At 42.8% G+C, this 12,097-nt stretch overlaps 1 pseudogene; it reads right to left on the reverse strand.

Moving 5' to 3' along the window:
- Positions 1-239: 239 nt before the first annotated feature.
- On the reverse strand, positions 240-2,613 carry LOC147453651 (uncharacterized; annotated as a pseudogene).
- Between the last annotated feature and the right edge of the window lie 9,484 nt (positions 2,614-12,097).

Genomic DNA, 12,097 nt, shown 5'->3' on the forward strand with positions numbered 1-12,097 from the left:
CTTTCTCTTTTTCAAGTTGTTTTGAAGTGGTAAGAGTGTTGCAAAGTGTGTAGATTGTAGTTATGAGTGCCAATCCCTCACCAAAAGTGATTACATTCATAGAGGAATCTATGGAGTGTGGCAAGCCCGGTGTGACGTAGAGAAAAAGCGCTACTCATTAGCCGCACAAGAAGACTAGGAAGAAGTATCAAACAAGAATGTGTATGTCCGCTACCTCCACCAATGTGGAATAGACCGTATGCAATAAAAACCCTCATGCTCCTTAGCTATTGAAGGTTAAATGAATCATTTACATATCAAGCCAAGAATAGGCTGTTGCTTCTTATCGCCTTGCTGAAGAGTTCACGGCCATATGGAGGGCAAACTAGACTATGATAAATTCACCTCCACAATTTTCCACAAGAAGGATTCCCAAGTTGCTGTAATGGATTGTTTGGGTGCGATATTTAGCATAGGGATTCCAAAGCAAGTTTATGCACTTGCATGTTTGCTTTGCCAACTGCAGCTAGCTAGGCTAAATTTTGATAACACTTGACAGAAAGAGACGCATGTCGACATTCGACAGCCCTAGCTGTCTACGTATTGGTATCTCGCCAGCTCCCACTTACTGCAGCGAGAATCGTCGCCGCCTGCTTGAAGAAGGGTAAATGCCCAAGCAACACCTTTGGATTCAGAGTGAGGACCTGCCAACATGGTTCTTTTCGAGGTGAGAAATTGCAGCCAAACACCTGCCTCCAATGTTACATACCAACATGGAAGAAGCCACCAGTAATGATCCCGAGACGTTTATGCATCATGCCAAGGTGGTTCTTGGCATGAAGGATCCGCAGCACCGCTAGCGCCAACTCCACCATGCATTCCACCCAGCAGAAGCGGAGCATGTGAAAACCCCAGCCCTTACTCATGGTAGGTGCAAACCGATGTAGCATCCCCGTCATCCGTGTGCTTGTGAAGAACCCAATTGCAGTCCCTATTGTGCCTACATATATTGTCCAGCTCTCTTTATTCCCCCAGGACTCACTCCTCTTCAGACCAAGAGGATGGGCATACCCAAACACACAAGTTATCCAGAAAGCAAATACTGTAGTGAGACCAGTGAGTTTTATTGCAGCATCCAAATACCACAGCCTTAAGCTTTTGCGCGGTGTAACGCGAAGAACAGGAGTGTTTTCCCATCCCCTTATTGTGTACCCACGTACTTCCAGCAGCCAAAGGTCTGCAAAGATGGTCACTCCCCCTTGCCCAAGCCTCAAAGATCTAGTCCCTCTCCTTGCACCAAGGGAGGAGACAAATGGGTCTAACCCAAAAACTACACACAATATGAGCATCAACACTACTTCGAGTAGACTCACAAGTACAACGGTGGATGCACTGGCATGCCATATCACGTTGGGCTTCTCCCAAAGCTCTAGCCTCCCTAAGCTCCAGTCCACGAAATCTGAGGTCCTGCCTTTTTGGCTTGCATCTTGAGTAGCCATACTCTCAGACACCATTCTCTTGAGAGTTCGAGCCCCAAGATTGTCCACTCCAAAGAAATATACAGGGGGTACCCTTTCTTGTTGGTCATCTAACATATATTGCAGGAGCTGGCTAGAACCTTCCAAAGCTGAAGCAAGAGGCAGACCAGCAGCTACATCTCTTTGAACATTCTGGTGTAGAGTGGGCATGTGAGCTTGACCATGGATGGCACACTGGTAAGAAGGGACATGGTAGCATTGTGGGTCTGGGGGAACAATAGGCACCAAATCATGAAGGGAGGCAAGTCCCCCTCTCCCGGCAGATCTTGCACTAATGCTTGGGATGTGCCAGCAACTACAGGTTAACGAGTGTAAGCTGGATGTAGGAGAAGGGGCAAGCGTTGGTGCCGTGGGAGATGTTGGAAGGGATGGTGTGGATGTGGGTGCAGTTGGCATGGATAAGGACGATGGTGCATGCGAGAGCACAGGGGGCGAGACTATGGAAGCGGATGTGGGTGTAGGGAATGGGGATGCAGCATTAATTGCGCCTGTAAGAATGCCAGTGCAAAACCTTACAAGAGTGGAAGCACTCCCTTGCGCCCAAGTATTGTGTAGGTCTGGCTACCATACTTGTTCTGCACTTTGAACCTTGTCATAGTGAAGAAGTCCACCACATGCATCTCAGAGTCAAGCCGCCCTCTAGCTAAGCACAGGGCAACGCTGGCGCCGGCGGCCAGAGTACTCAAACCAGCCTGCAAGAAGTTGTAGCTATCTCGAAGCTCCTGGACACTCCCTTGCGCATGCACGGCGCGAGTTGTATGAGGAAAAACAGCAGGCAGGAGCAAGCCAAGCTCAAAGCAAATTGGAAAAGCAAGGGTTGTGGTAGAGTACCATTGGAGTGAATTGGGCGAGCCTCCATGGATGCAAACATTTGCAGTATACTCCTCAATAGCATGTGATAAGAAGGCACGACCTCTTTTTCCAGAGCGCCTTCATATGCTGTACGTCCCGCTTGCGGCATGTCCATTCAAGCCACGACCTCTTTTTCGAAAGCACCTTTCATCTGCTGTACGTCCATTCCTCACAATTGCTTACTACCATCACGATTGCAAATGCCTGAGTCCGACTCTAGAGTCTTGAGTCTTGACAGAACCATTTTGCGCTATGTCCTCTCCAGACTCCATCCTCATTTCCAATAAATAAATAACTGGTCTTGCTTGGTGCACCTTGCTATATAAGACATAAACCACTCACCCGCGGCTTATGTTTTATAGTTGTGAGTTTTGCGGAAAAAAAACAAGGTGAAAAATCACGATAGCCTACACAAAGTTAATTGAGGTTGGTTGAGTGTGAAATGAAGAATATTAAATGTATTTTTAGGAGATGATAATGTAAGTTGAAGAGTGATCTGACCAGTACATGAAGTTTGTTTTTGTTTCATAGGTAGAGATTGTGGAGCTATCGTAGATGTGGTTTAGGGATGATCAATGGATAGTTGTAACATCTTCTATCAATTGGTTGATGTCCCATATATTTAGTGTAGAGGATAGACGGTTGTAAGAAGTATTTTGGGCATTAATGTCAATGTTAAAGTCATCCAAGATAACGATTGGAATTTTTGGATCACAGTTTTTGAAAATTAAAGATAACGCATTATCAAATTTGAAAGGGGTGTTGCGAAAAAATTGTAAAGAGTGTGAGTTCACGAATGTGGTGCGTGTGCGGAGAGAGAGAGAGAGAGAGAGAGAGAGAGAGAGAGAGAGAGAGAGAGAGAGCACAGGATGTGGGTGGAGGAGCCTTAGAAACTAGTGACGAGGACAGAGACAAGAATGTATTTACACAGGATGTGGGTGGAGCAGCCTCAAGAAGTAGTGGATATAAGAACATTAAACATGTGTCCAAGTATCAAAGTGAGAGTAAATACTCGATCACTATCAAAGTGGGAACGTATCGACCACTGTACAAGATGACATAGCACTGCAAACTTTTATGGCAAGAAGACGGAAAAAAAACGGACCGAGTTTCCTTTGCAAAATTAGCTAAAACTCAATGCAAACCGCAAGCCAAGAAATTACAGATAATTGCCAGAGTGGGAGTCAACTCGATCATTAAACCATCAGAGAGTAAACTGCGAATACGCATAAACCATGGTGAAAATCTGGGAAAAACCCGACAGAGTTTCCCCTGAAAACTAAGCAAAAACTCAAGTACAATCTCTACCATAAACCATAACACTACTCAATGCTAATGAGTAGAAATGTCAAAATGGCTCCACATTTTCACATACAATGGCAATCCGCACTCAACGTACATCAACGAAGTGACCGCGCATAAGCAAGCGCCAAAAAGATTGCAATCCAAAAACTTGATCAATGCGAAAATAATGCTCTCAAGAGAGCTCACCGGCACTTGAAAGTGCTCGCCAAAATGCATGTACAGTGGGCATCAACCATGTGCCATCACCATATGCAAAATATCCGCAAAGACCATGAATCCATGCACAAAATCACTTCCAAAGTATTATGTGAAAGAAGCTCCACATGTGTGCTCCAAAAACCGTGTCTATCAAGAAACTGCTTTGATGGTGTGTAAACTCCTCCGTGACTCTTTGCCCAAATCTACCAAAAAACTTTCAATCCACAAGCTTTTCACAAGCTGAAAATGCATGTACAATGGGCATCAACCATGTGCCATCACCATATGTAAAACATCCGCAAAGACCATGAATCCAAGCACAAAATCACTTCCAAAGTATTATGTGAAAGAAGCTCCACCTGTGTGCTCCAAAAACCGTGTCTATCAAGAAACCGCTTAGATGGTGTGTAAACGCCTCCGTGACTCTTTGCCAAAAAATCTTCAAGCCACAAGCTCTGCACAAGCTAAAATTGCATCTTCAGCTCATAATTTATGCACCTAACTTCGAGCACCTGTCGTGCTTCTAAGTGCATCAAACTCGCACACTATGCAAAAACAGAAAACCTTCAATTTTTGTATATAGTCAATCTGAGCTAAATATCAGCAAAATGGTGAGTAATTTGCAAAAACTTTCTTCTTTAAAGTTGTAGACCACATTGAAATGATGGGCTTTGCGGACAGGATTCTCAGATCTGCATTCTATAAGGACAAAAACGAATCTAAAAACAGTGTTGGTATGCACATAGTTTTTAGGGCATCACCTTCACTTACACACAATCTTTCACACTATCTTCTGAGCTTCCACATGAGCATACATCACTTTCAACTGAGCTCATAAGCTCCCATTTCATTCTCACAAAGCTTTCAAGCTTTCTTGATCTCTCCAACCTCGAGAGCGAGCGAGCTATCGCCTCGAAGCTCTCGAAACAGTCGTGCTCTCCACGATCACCATGCACTCTGATACCAATTGTGAGTTCGCGAATGCGGTGCGTGTGTGGAGAGAGAGAGAGAGAGAGAGAGAGAGAGAGAGAGAGAGAGAGAGAGAGAGAACACACGACGTGGGTGGAGCAGCCTCAAGAACTAGTGACGAGGAGCTTCTTATACTCATAAGTAATGAAGAATAAGGGTATGTACACACGTGGACGGGCGACCAAACACCCGCGGACAAAAGGCGGAGCGGAACGCCTTTACCCCAACAAAGGGAAGTGACCTCAATGGTTATGGTATTCATAAATTTGATAGTTGTGTGTAATATCTATACTCTTGGACAAGAGATACGGACAATTTTTGAGTGGGGAAGATTTTGTCAGTGGAGTAGAGAGATGCCCATGTTTGCATTGAATTGGTGTTGCAAGTAGCTTGCTATGGCATGTGGCAAATTATTTGTTAGTCTTGTTTCTTGCAAAGCAGAGCACATGTGATGTCACTAACGTGGAACTTGCTACAATCTTTGCAATGTGTTTGTTGAAAGACACAACATTTAGTGATCGAATGATGACATGTGTGTTCCAGTAAGCTTACAATGTTTTCTGGAGGAGATCCATTTGGCTTGTACTTGGAGGCAATTTAATTCTTCTAGCACAATTTGGTCAACTTTGATATGGAAGGTTATAATATTTCAAGCAGGTGTAGGTTGGTGGGGTCTCCAATGCATGATAGTGTTGTGTATGCAAGGCCATGTGCTCGTATATGTCTGGGATTGAATGTTAGGGTTTGCAATGTTAGGCCTTATGAACGGTGGATTGTTCGTGCACTAGCTGGTAGTAGTGGGAACTGTGATCTTGACATTGTGTTCAAATAATTTTTTTCTGCCTGAAACTCGTATACAACATGTTATATTGGAGTCCATTCTCTCATGATGGTTGATGAGTATAGTGTTCGATTTTCATAGCGTTTTTTCTTTCCAATGATAGGGTTTGCAAAATGAACCCAAATTATTATTTTGTTAAGTGTTTTTTGTGAAATTTTTGTACTCACCTTCAACGCCATTAACTAATCCATCGAGAATGTCTAAGTCTTATGCACATAGCCGGACATTGATATTTGTTTTTAAGCTCAAAGTGGCATGCAACCCTCCAGTTAATTTGGGATCTACTGGAATATTTATTGTTTTGTTGCATGAGTTGTTTCTTTTATCGATGGCGATGAATGTGTGTGGTTCTCCTTCTATTTGATTGAATACTTGTAGTTGTCTTTGTTGGAGTAAAATAGATGAGAAACTTGAAGGCTTTTCGGAACAGGTCTATAGTAGTTTTTGTTAAGGTAGTCTAGCTCTTCAATGCTATGTTGCTCAACTCGAAGCTTGTTAAGGATATTTATGAATATTGGGTCTCTTTGTCGCGTAGGTGTTATGAGTTCATAGCACTTTGGACATGTATGCCAATATGAAGGTGACACAATTTCTAATGGTGTTTGTTTTTTTTGCAAAGATTCATGTATCTTTTACAAGGCTTGCTTGACACAAATCACGACATAGAATGACATCCAATCCATCGAACGGTTTGTCGTGGACTCGTTTGATTGCACGTAAGCGCGAATCAGCCATTGAGAACACCGTAGAGCCAATTAAAGAGACCTCATCAAAAATTACTTTGTAGAGGAGAGAAAGTGCATCCTATTTTTCGACGCTTAAACTTCTTTGTGAACATGGAACAAAATGCAAGTGGAGAGTAGAGTGAATAGTTGTGCCACCGATATTGAAAACTGTCTTTCTTGTATAAGGCATTAGTAGTGTCGTTAATAAAATTTTGATTTGGTGGCATTTTATGGCTATAGAATCTTTGCAATGCTTCTACTATCAATAGCAAGGTAAAAGTTTTGCTTGTTCTTGCTCCTCCTAAGGAACAGATGTATTGCTTTGTTAGGATGTATTTGTTTTTTGAGCATTACCTCGTCGAGTATGTGTCATTGTTGGGAGTTAAGTTTCTCAATGCTAGCGTAGTAGTCATCATTTGTCATTGTGAAATAGTTGAATTTGTGTAGATGCAATTGTGTCTCAGAGTGTTGTGGCATGTGTAAGTCATTGAGAATATCTGCTTGATGTAATTCTTGTGGATCATTGTCTGTTGTGCTAGTTGGGGTTGGAGAGAGGCTGGTCAGTATTTTCATCCCATAGTGTTGCAATTGTTTGTGTGGATATACTTTACATGTTGTTTTAGAAAGAGTGTTGCAGTGGAGAGTGTGCTACTTACTACCAAAGTATATTCATAGAAAGATATTTGTAAGGTTTGTAACCATTTATCAAAAGGAATGTCATCTTCTAAGCTAAGCGTATTAAGGTTTTTTTTAATTTGTTTGAAAGCCGTTTTGTTGCTAGGTTGATTTTGGTGCTTATTAAAGTGGGTCTCAAAATAATTGTGAAAGGCATAGGAAATCTTGGAAAACCTAAGCGGCAAGATTTTCCTTTTTTAAGGCAGGTTTTGTTGGGATGTAGGCTAGGTGACCGTGGAAAACCACCCTTACTTTCTTTTTTCCCTAATCAATATAGGGAGAGAAAGTGAGAGAGTTGACCCTCTCTCACTTTCCTCTCCACTAACCCAACTCCCTGTCTGTCTGTGCTTCATCCCCTTCCCCCTTCTCCTACCTCTCTTGCACACTCCGCAATAGCACCCATCAATTGGTATCAGAGCCCAGGAGCACGGCTCTCGAGCCCCGGCTACACCCCGTGTGCGTAGCGACCCCTATCAGGATTTGAATAGCTTTGGCAAGCTCTATAGAGAGAACATGAGCGAGATCAAGGAGCAATCCGGCCTCATGGATTGGCATAGTGGGCATGTCGGGCAGACAAAAGGAGCAAACCTCAAACTTGGAGCATCGAGGTGCTTTGCAAAAGAACTCGAAGCAGGCTCAACATGCAACATTCAAGTGCATGCAAATCGAGTAGACACACATTGTGTGTCTGGAGGGGCAGCGAGGCTTGAGGAGGTAGGAGCATCGAGTAGCAAAACCGAGAACAAGAGAGACAATCGAGGGCATTGCCGAGCAGTAGGACTCGATACCAAGCAAGCAGAAGGGGCGACGCTGGGGCAAGAGCATTGCATCGAGTCGAGCAATTGAAGGGGAGAAGTCGGGAGTTGATTGTGTGGTTGTGCTGAACACACACACACACACACACACACACACACACACACACACACACACACACACGCAGGGCAATTACCAAGACAGAGCTCTGAGATGGAGTAGTAGCAAGTCGACGAGCAACAACTAAATAGACAGAGAGAATTGATTATATGCAGATCCGGCTAGCACCATTCAAAAGAGGGTAGCACGACCGTGATACACAGGGGCAACCAAACCCGTGAGTGACAGTCAAGCAAAGTCAGGCTCGTCAAGCTTTGTCCAATTCGACACAGTGAAATGAATTTTTTTTACTTTTCAAAGATTACACAACTTGATTGTGTACAAGGGTGGGTCCCCACCCCCGACTCTCTACCCTCGCTCATGCATACCCAAGCGTGAGGGATTCAGAGAGACAGTGTGAAGATAGAGGATAAAGAGACGGCATTGACTTTGAAAGCAAGCGAGAGGGAGAAATTGTGAGAGTGAGAGTCAGCTTCGATGAGAAGCCCAAGCATCATCCGGTTTTTTAAAATTCTAAAGAAATTATGGACTGGAAAAACACCAAGCTACGAGTATTTATGTGTATTTGGATGTGAGGCATATGCACATGTGCCCAAAGAACTTCATCGCAAGTTAGATCCCAGGTCACACAAAATGCATTTTTATAGGCTGTGGTGCAAACGGAGAGATGAGCTATCGTCTATGGCATCCCGCAAAGTCATTCTTAGCTCACACGTAATTTTCAATGAATCAAAAATGCACAAGAAGCCCATTAAAGAAGTTGAGTACATACATGTTCGTTTTGAGGATGTAGCCTCCAAACCAACTTAAGTTCAGTAGGGTTTCACCCGATCCTCAATTGCAAGATACTACTATTGCTCCGAAGAGAGCAGAGTCTAGCAGCCACAGGCATTGAGACGCTCTGTAAGAGTATCACGTGCGCCTGAGTGGTTTGAGCCGGGTATACACCACGTTTTGGTCACTGACAGTGGAGAGCCAACCTGCTACAAAGAAGCTATATAAATGGAGGATAGCATTAAGTGGGAGCAGGCTATGCAATCAGAATACAATTCAATTGTGGCTAATGAGACATGGGATTTGGTTGAATTACCAAAAGGCAAAAATACTTTACCTTGCAAGTGGGTATACAAGAAGAAGTATACAATGGAAGATCTCGAGCCTAGGGACAAGGCTCATCTAGTTGCCAAGGATTTCAAGCAGCAAAAAAATGTGGATTTCGATGAGATTTTCTCTCCAGTAGTCAGGATGACTACACTTTGCATTGTGCTTGGTTTGGTTGCTATCCAGGACATGGAACTTGTCCAAATGGACATGAACACAACATTTCCTCACGGGGATCTAGATGAAGATGTCTACATGAAACAACTAGAGGGTATCATATGTGAAATCCAAAAGCCAATGAGGGCATAATTGTTTTGTAGACTTAAAAAGGCACTCTATGGCCTCAAGCAAGGTTCAAGGCAGTGATATAAAAAATTATACAAATTGATGAAGTCTCAGGGTTACATAAGACGTCAAGAGGATCACTGCTTATACACAAAGAGGTTGAACGATGGTTCTTTAATCATCTTGATCTTTATGTAGATGATATGCTTACTGCAGGTAAATCAATTGATGAGATCAATCAGTTGAAAAAGATTCTAAGCACTCAATTTTCCATGAAAGATTTAGGAAAAGCCAATCACTTTCTTGGTATGTCCATCAAGAGAGACAGGCAACGTGGAATTCTTGAATTATCTCAAGAAAAGTACATCCACAAAGTCTTGCAACATTTTAGTATGCAGGAACAGAAGTCACTGATTACCCCAATGCAATCATACTCCAAACTTAGCAAGGAAGATTTTCCCAAGACAATTTTTGAGAAAGAGGAAATGGAGAAAGTGCCATATTCTTCAGCATATGGCAGTTTGATGTACGCTATGGTAGCCACAAGACCAGACATTCACATGCAGTGGGAGTGGTTAGTAGGTACATGGCAAACCCTGGCAAGAAGCATTGGGAAGCAGTGAAGAAAATCCTCATATACTTAAAGGGTACATCTAGTGTTTACGCTTCAAAAACAACGATGCATCTATTATAGGTTACATGGATACGGATTATGCGGGTTGTGTGGATCGTAGAAGATCCACATCTGGCTATGTGTTCATATTTGATAGAGTATCAATCTCTTGGATAACGTGTCTTCAAGGCTGCACGTCTTCATCTACCACTGAGGCAAAATATGTTGCTACGTTTGACGCAAGCAAGAAAGCCATATGGTTAGCTCGTCTAGTGGGAGATTTGGGCATTCACAAGGTTCCAGTACTACATTGTGATAGTCAGAGTTTCATTGCTTTGGAAAAGAGTCTGGTGTTTCACTTAAAATCGAAACACATAGAGGTCAGATAACATGTCATACAAGATGCATTGGCTGGCAAGCGCATTGAGCTTGTCAAGGTTCACACTGATGACAACCTCGTAGATGCTCTCACGAAGAGCCTAGCCTCGGAGCAATTTACACATTGCATATAACTTATGGGTGTAGGATGAAGCCTAGGCAATGCTTCATCAACTTTGTATAGACTAACTATTATGATGCCACAATTGGCCACCATGACCTTCAAGTGGGAGGTTGTTAAGATGTAGGCCAGGTGGACGTGGAAACCACCCTTAAATTCTTTTTTCCCTAATCAATATAAGGAGAGAAAGTGAGAGAGTTGACCCTCTCTCACTTTCCTCTCCACTAACCCAACTCCCTATCTGTGTTTGTGCTTCATCCCCTTGCCCCTTCTCCATCCCTCTCTCACACCTCCGTAGTAGCACCCATCAGTTTTTCTGTGTCGATGTCGTTGTATTTCTTAAAGGTCTGATGGGAGTCTAGAGTTGTTTGTACTTATGTGCTTATCCAAAAATGCAATGAAGCTTCTATCTTTTTCATGATTGAATATTGGAGCTTCTTCAACTCACAAAAGTCCATGATTATGTTGACTGCCACGGCTTTGAAACTTTGTGATGAAGAAGTAGTTAGCAATTTCTTCGCAAATTGTGCCATGGGGCCTCTCGCGTGCCCAACACAGACATATGACTCGTGCTTGGTCTAGGGAAATTCAGAAACTCATGAACAAAATGGAACACTTATTGAGATGGTCGATCCAACATTTACCAACTGAGCTAGATTACATGGACACATATACACTAGGACTTTGAAAACTGACGTGGAGGGCTTGCCTGGCACAGACTTGATTCAAAAGCATCTTGACAAAATGCATCTTTATGAAATGCAATACAAGAAAGAGGCATATTTAAGCAACCTATACACTTTTGGTTTCTCTGTTGGCTCGGGCCATACTACAGATTTTGACCCCAACAACACATCATCCAAATTGTTGAGACTGATACACTTTTGTAAGGTGCAGCTAGCAGTAGAGTAGATCCAACACCTAAGCTCAACCATAGGCACATAATTGGAGATCACTAATGTGAGCGAAGCTATTTTTGCAGCCTTACACAATGTGTAAAGGACAAGTGCATCAATAGGCACCCGGCATGGCGTTGAGGGCAAACCAACAAGCACGAGGGATTGAGGGCTGGAGGCAATGGTGACCTTGTCGTGACTCACAACGTCAGAGAAGCACACTTACAATCGTGACAAAATATTCATCACAAAAACCTCGTAAATATGACCTAGGAGTAAGCATGAAGAACTGTAAAGATTATGAATGAGCATTCAAATCAAGTAATGCGAAGAACATATATCATAAAGAATAAACACAATAACATCCATTGAAAATGCCCAGCCCTTTACAATAGCTCACCCTGCTCGAAGTCCATGCTCTCGGCCTCTGCAGATTCATCACTACTCATGTACCACATCTCGGCACCAACGTCAACAGGACTAGCAACACACCGTTTAGAAGCCATCACCACAAAATTTACAAACACACAATCTCTCAAGTTTGCATAGTAGGTTTACACAAAAAAAATCAAGTAGTTTTGGCACCTATATAGAGGAGTTATACATAATTCAAAAGTCTCATAATACAATAAAACTTTCCTATTCATAGCATTCTGCAAGTTTCCAATGCCATCACCAGTACAACACATTCAAGACAATCCAAAAGGCTACATATCATCATCAATATGCTATTGCATTCAATGCATTA

Source organism: Adiantum capillus-veneris, chromosome 7 (assembly GCF_014529385.1).
Source record: "Adiantum capillus-veneris isolate H3 chromosome 7, ASM1452938v2, whole genome shotgun sequence".
NCBI lineage: Eukaryota > Viridiplantae > Streptophyta > Polypodiopsida > Polypodiales > Pteridaceae > Adiantum > Adiantum capillus-veneris.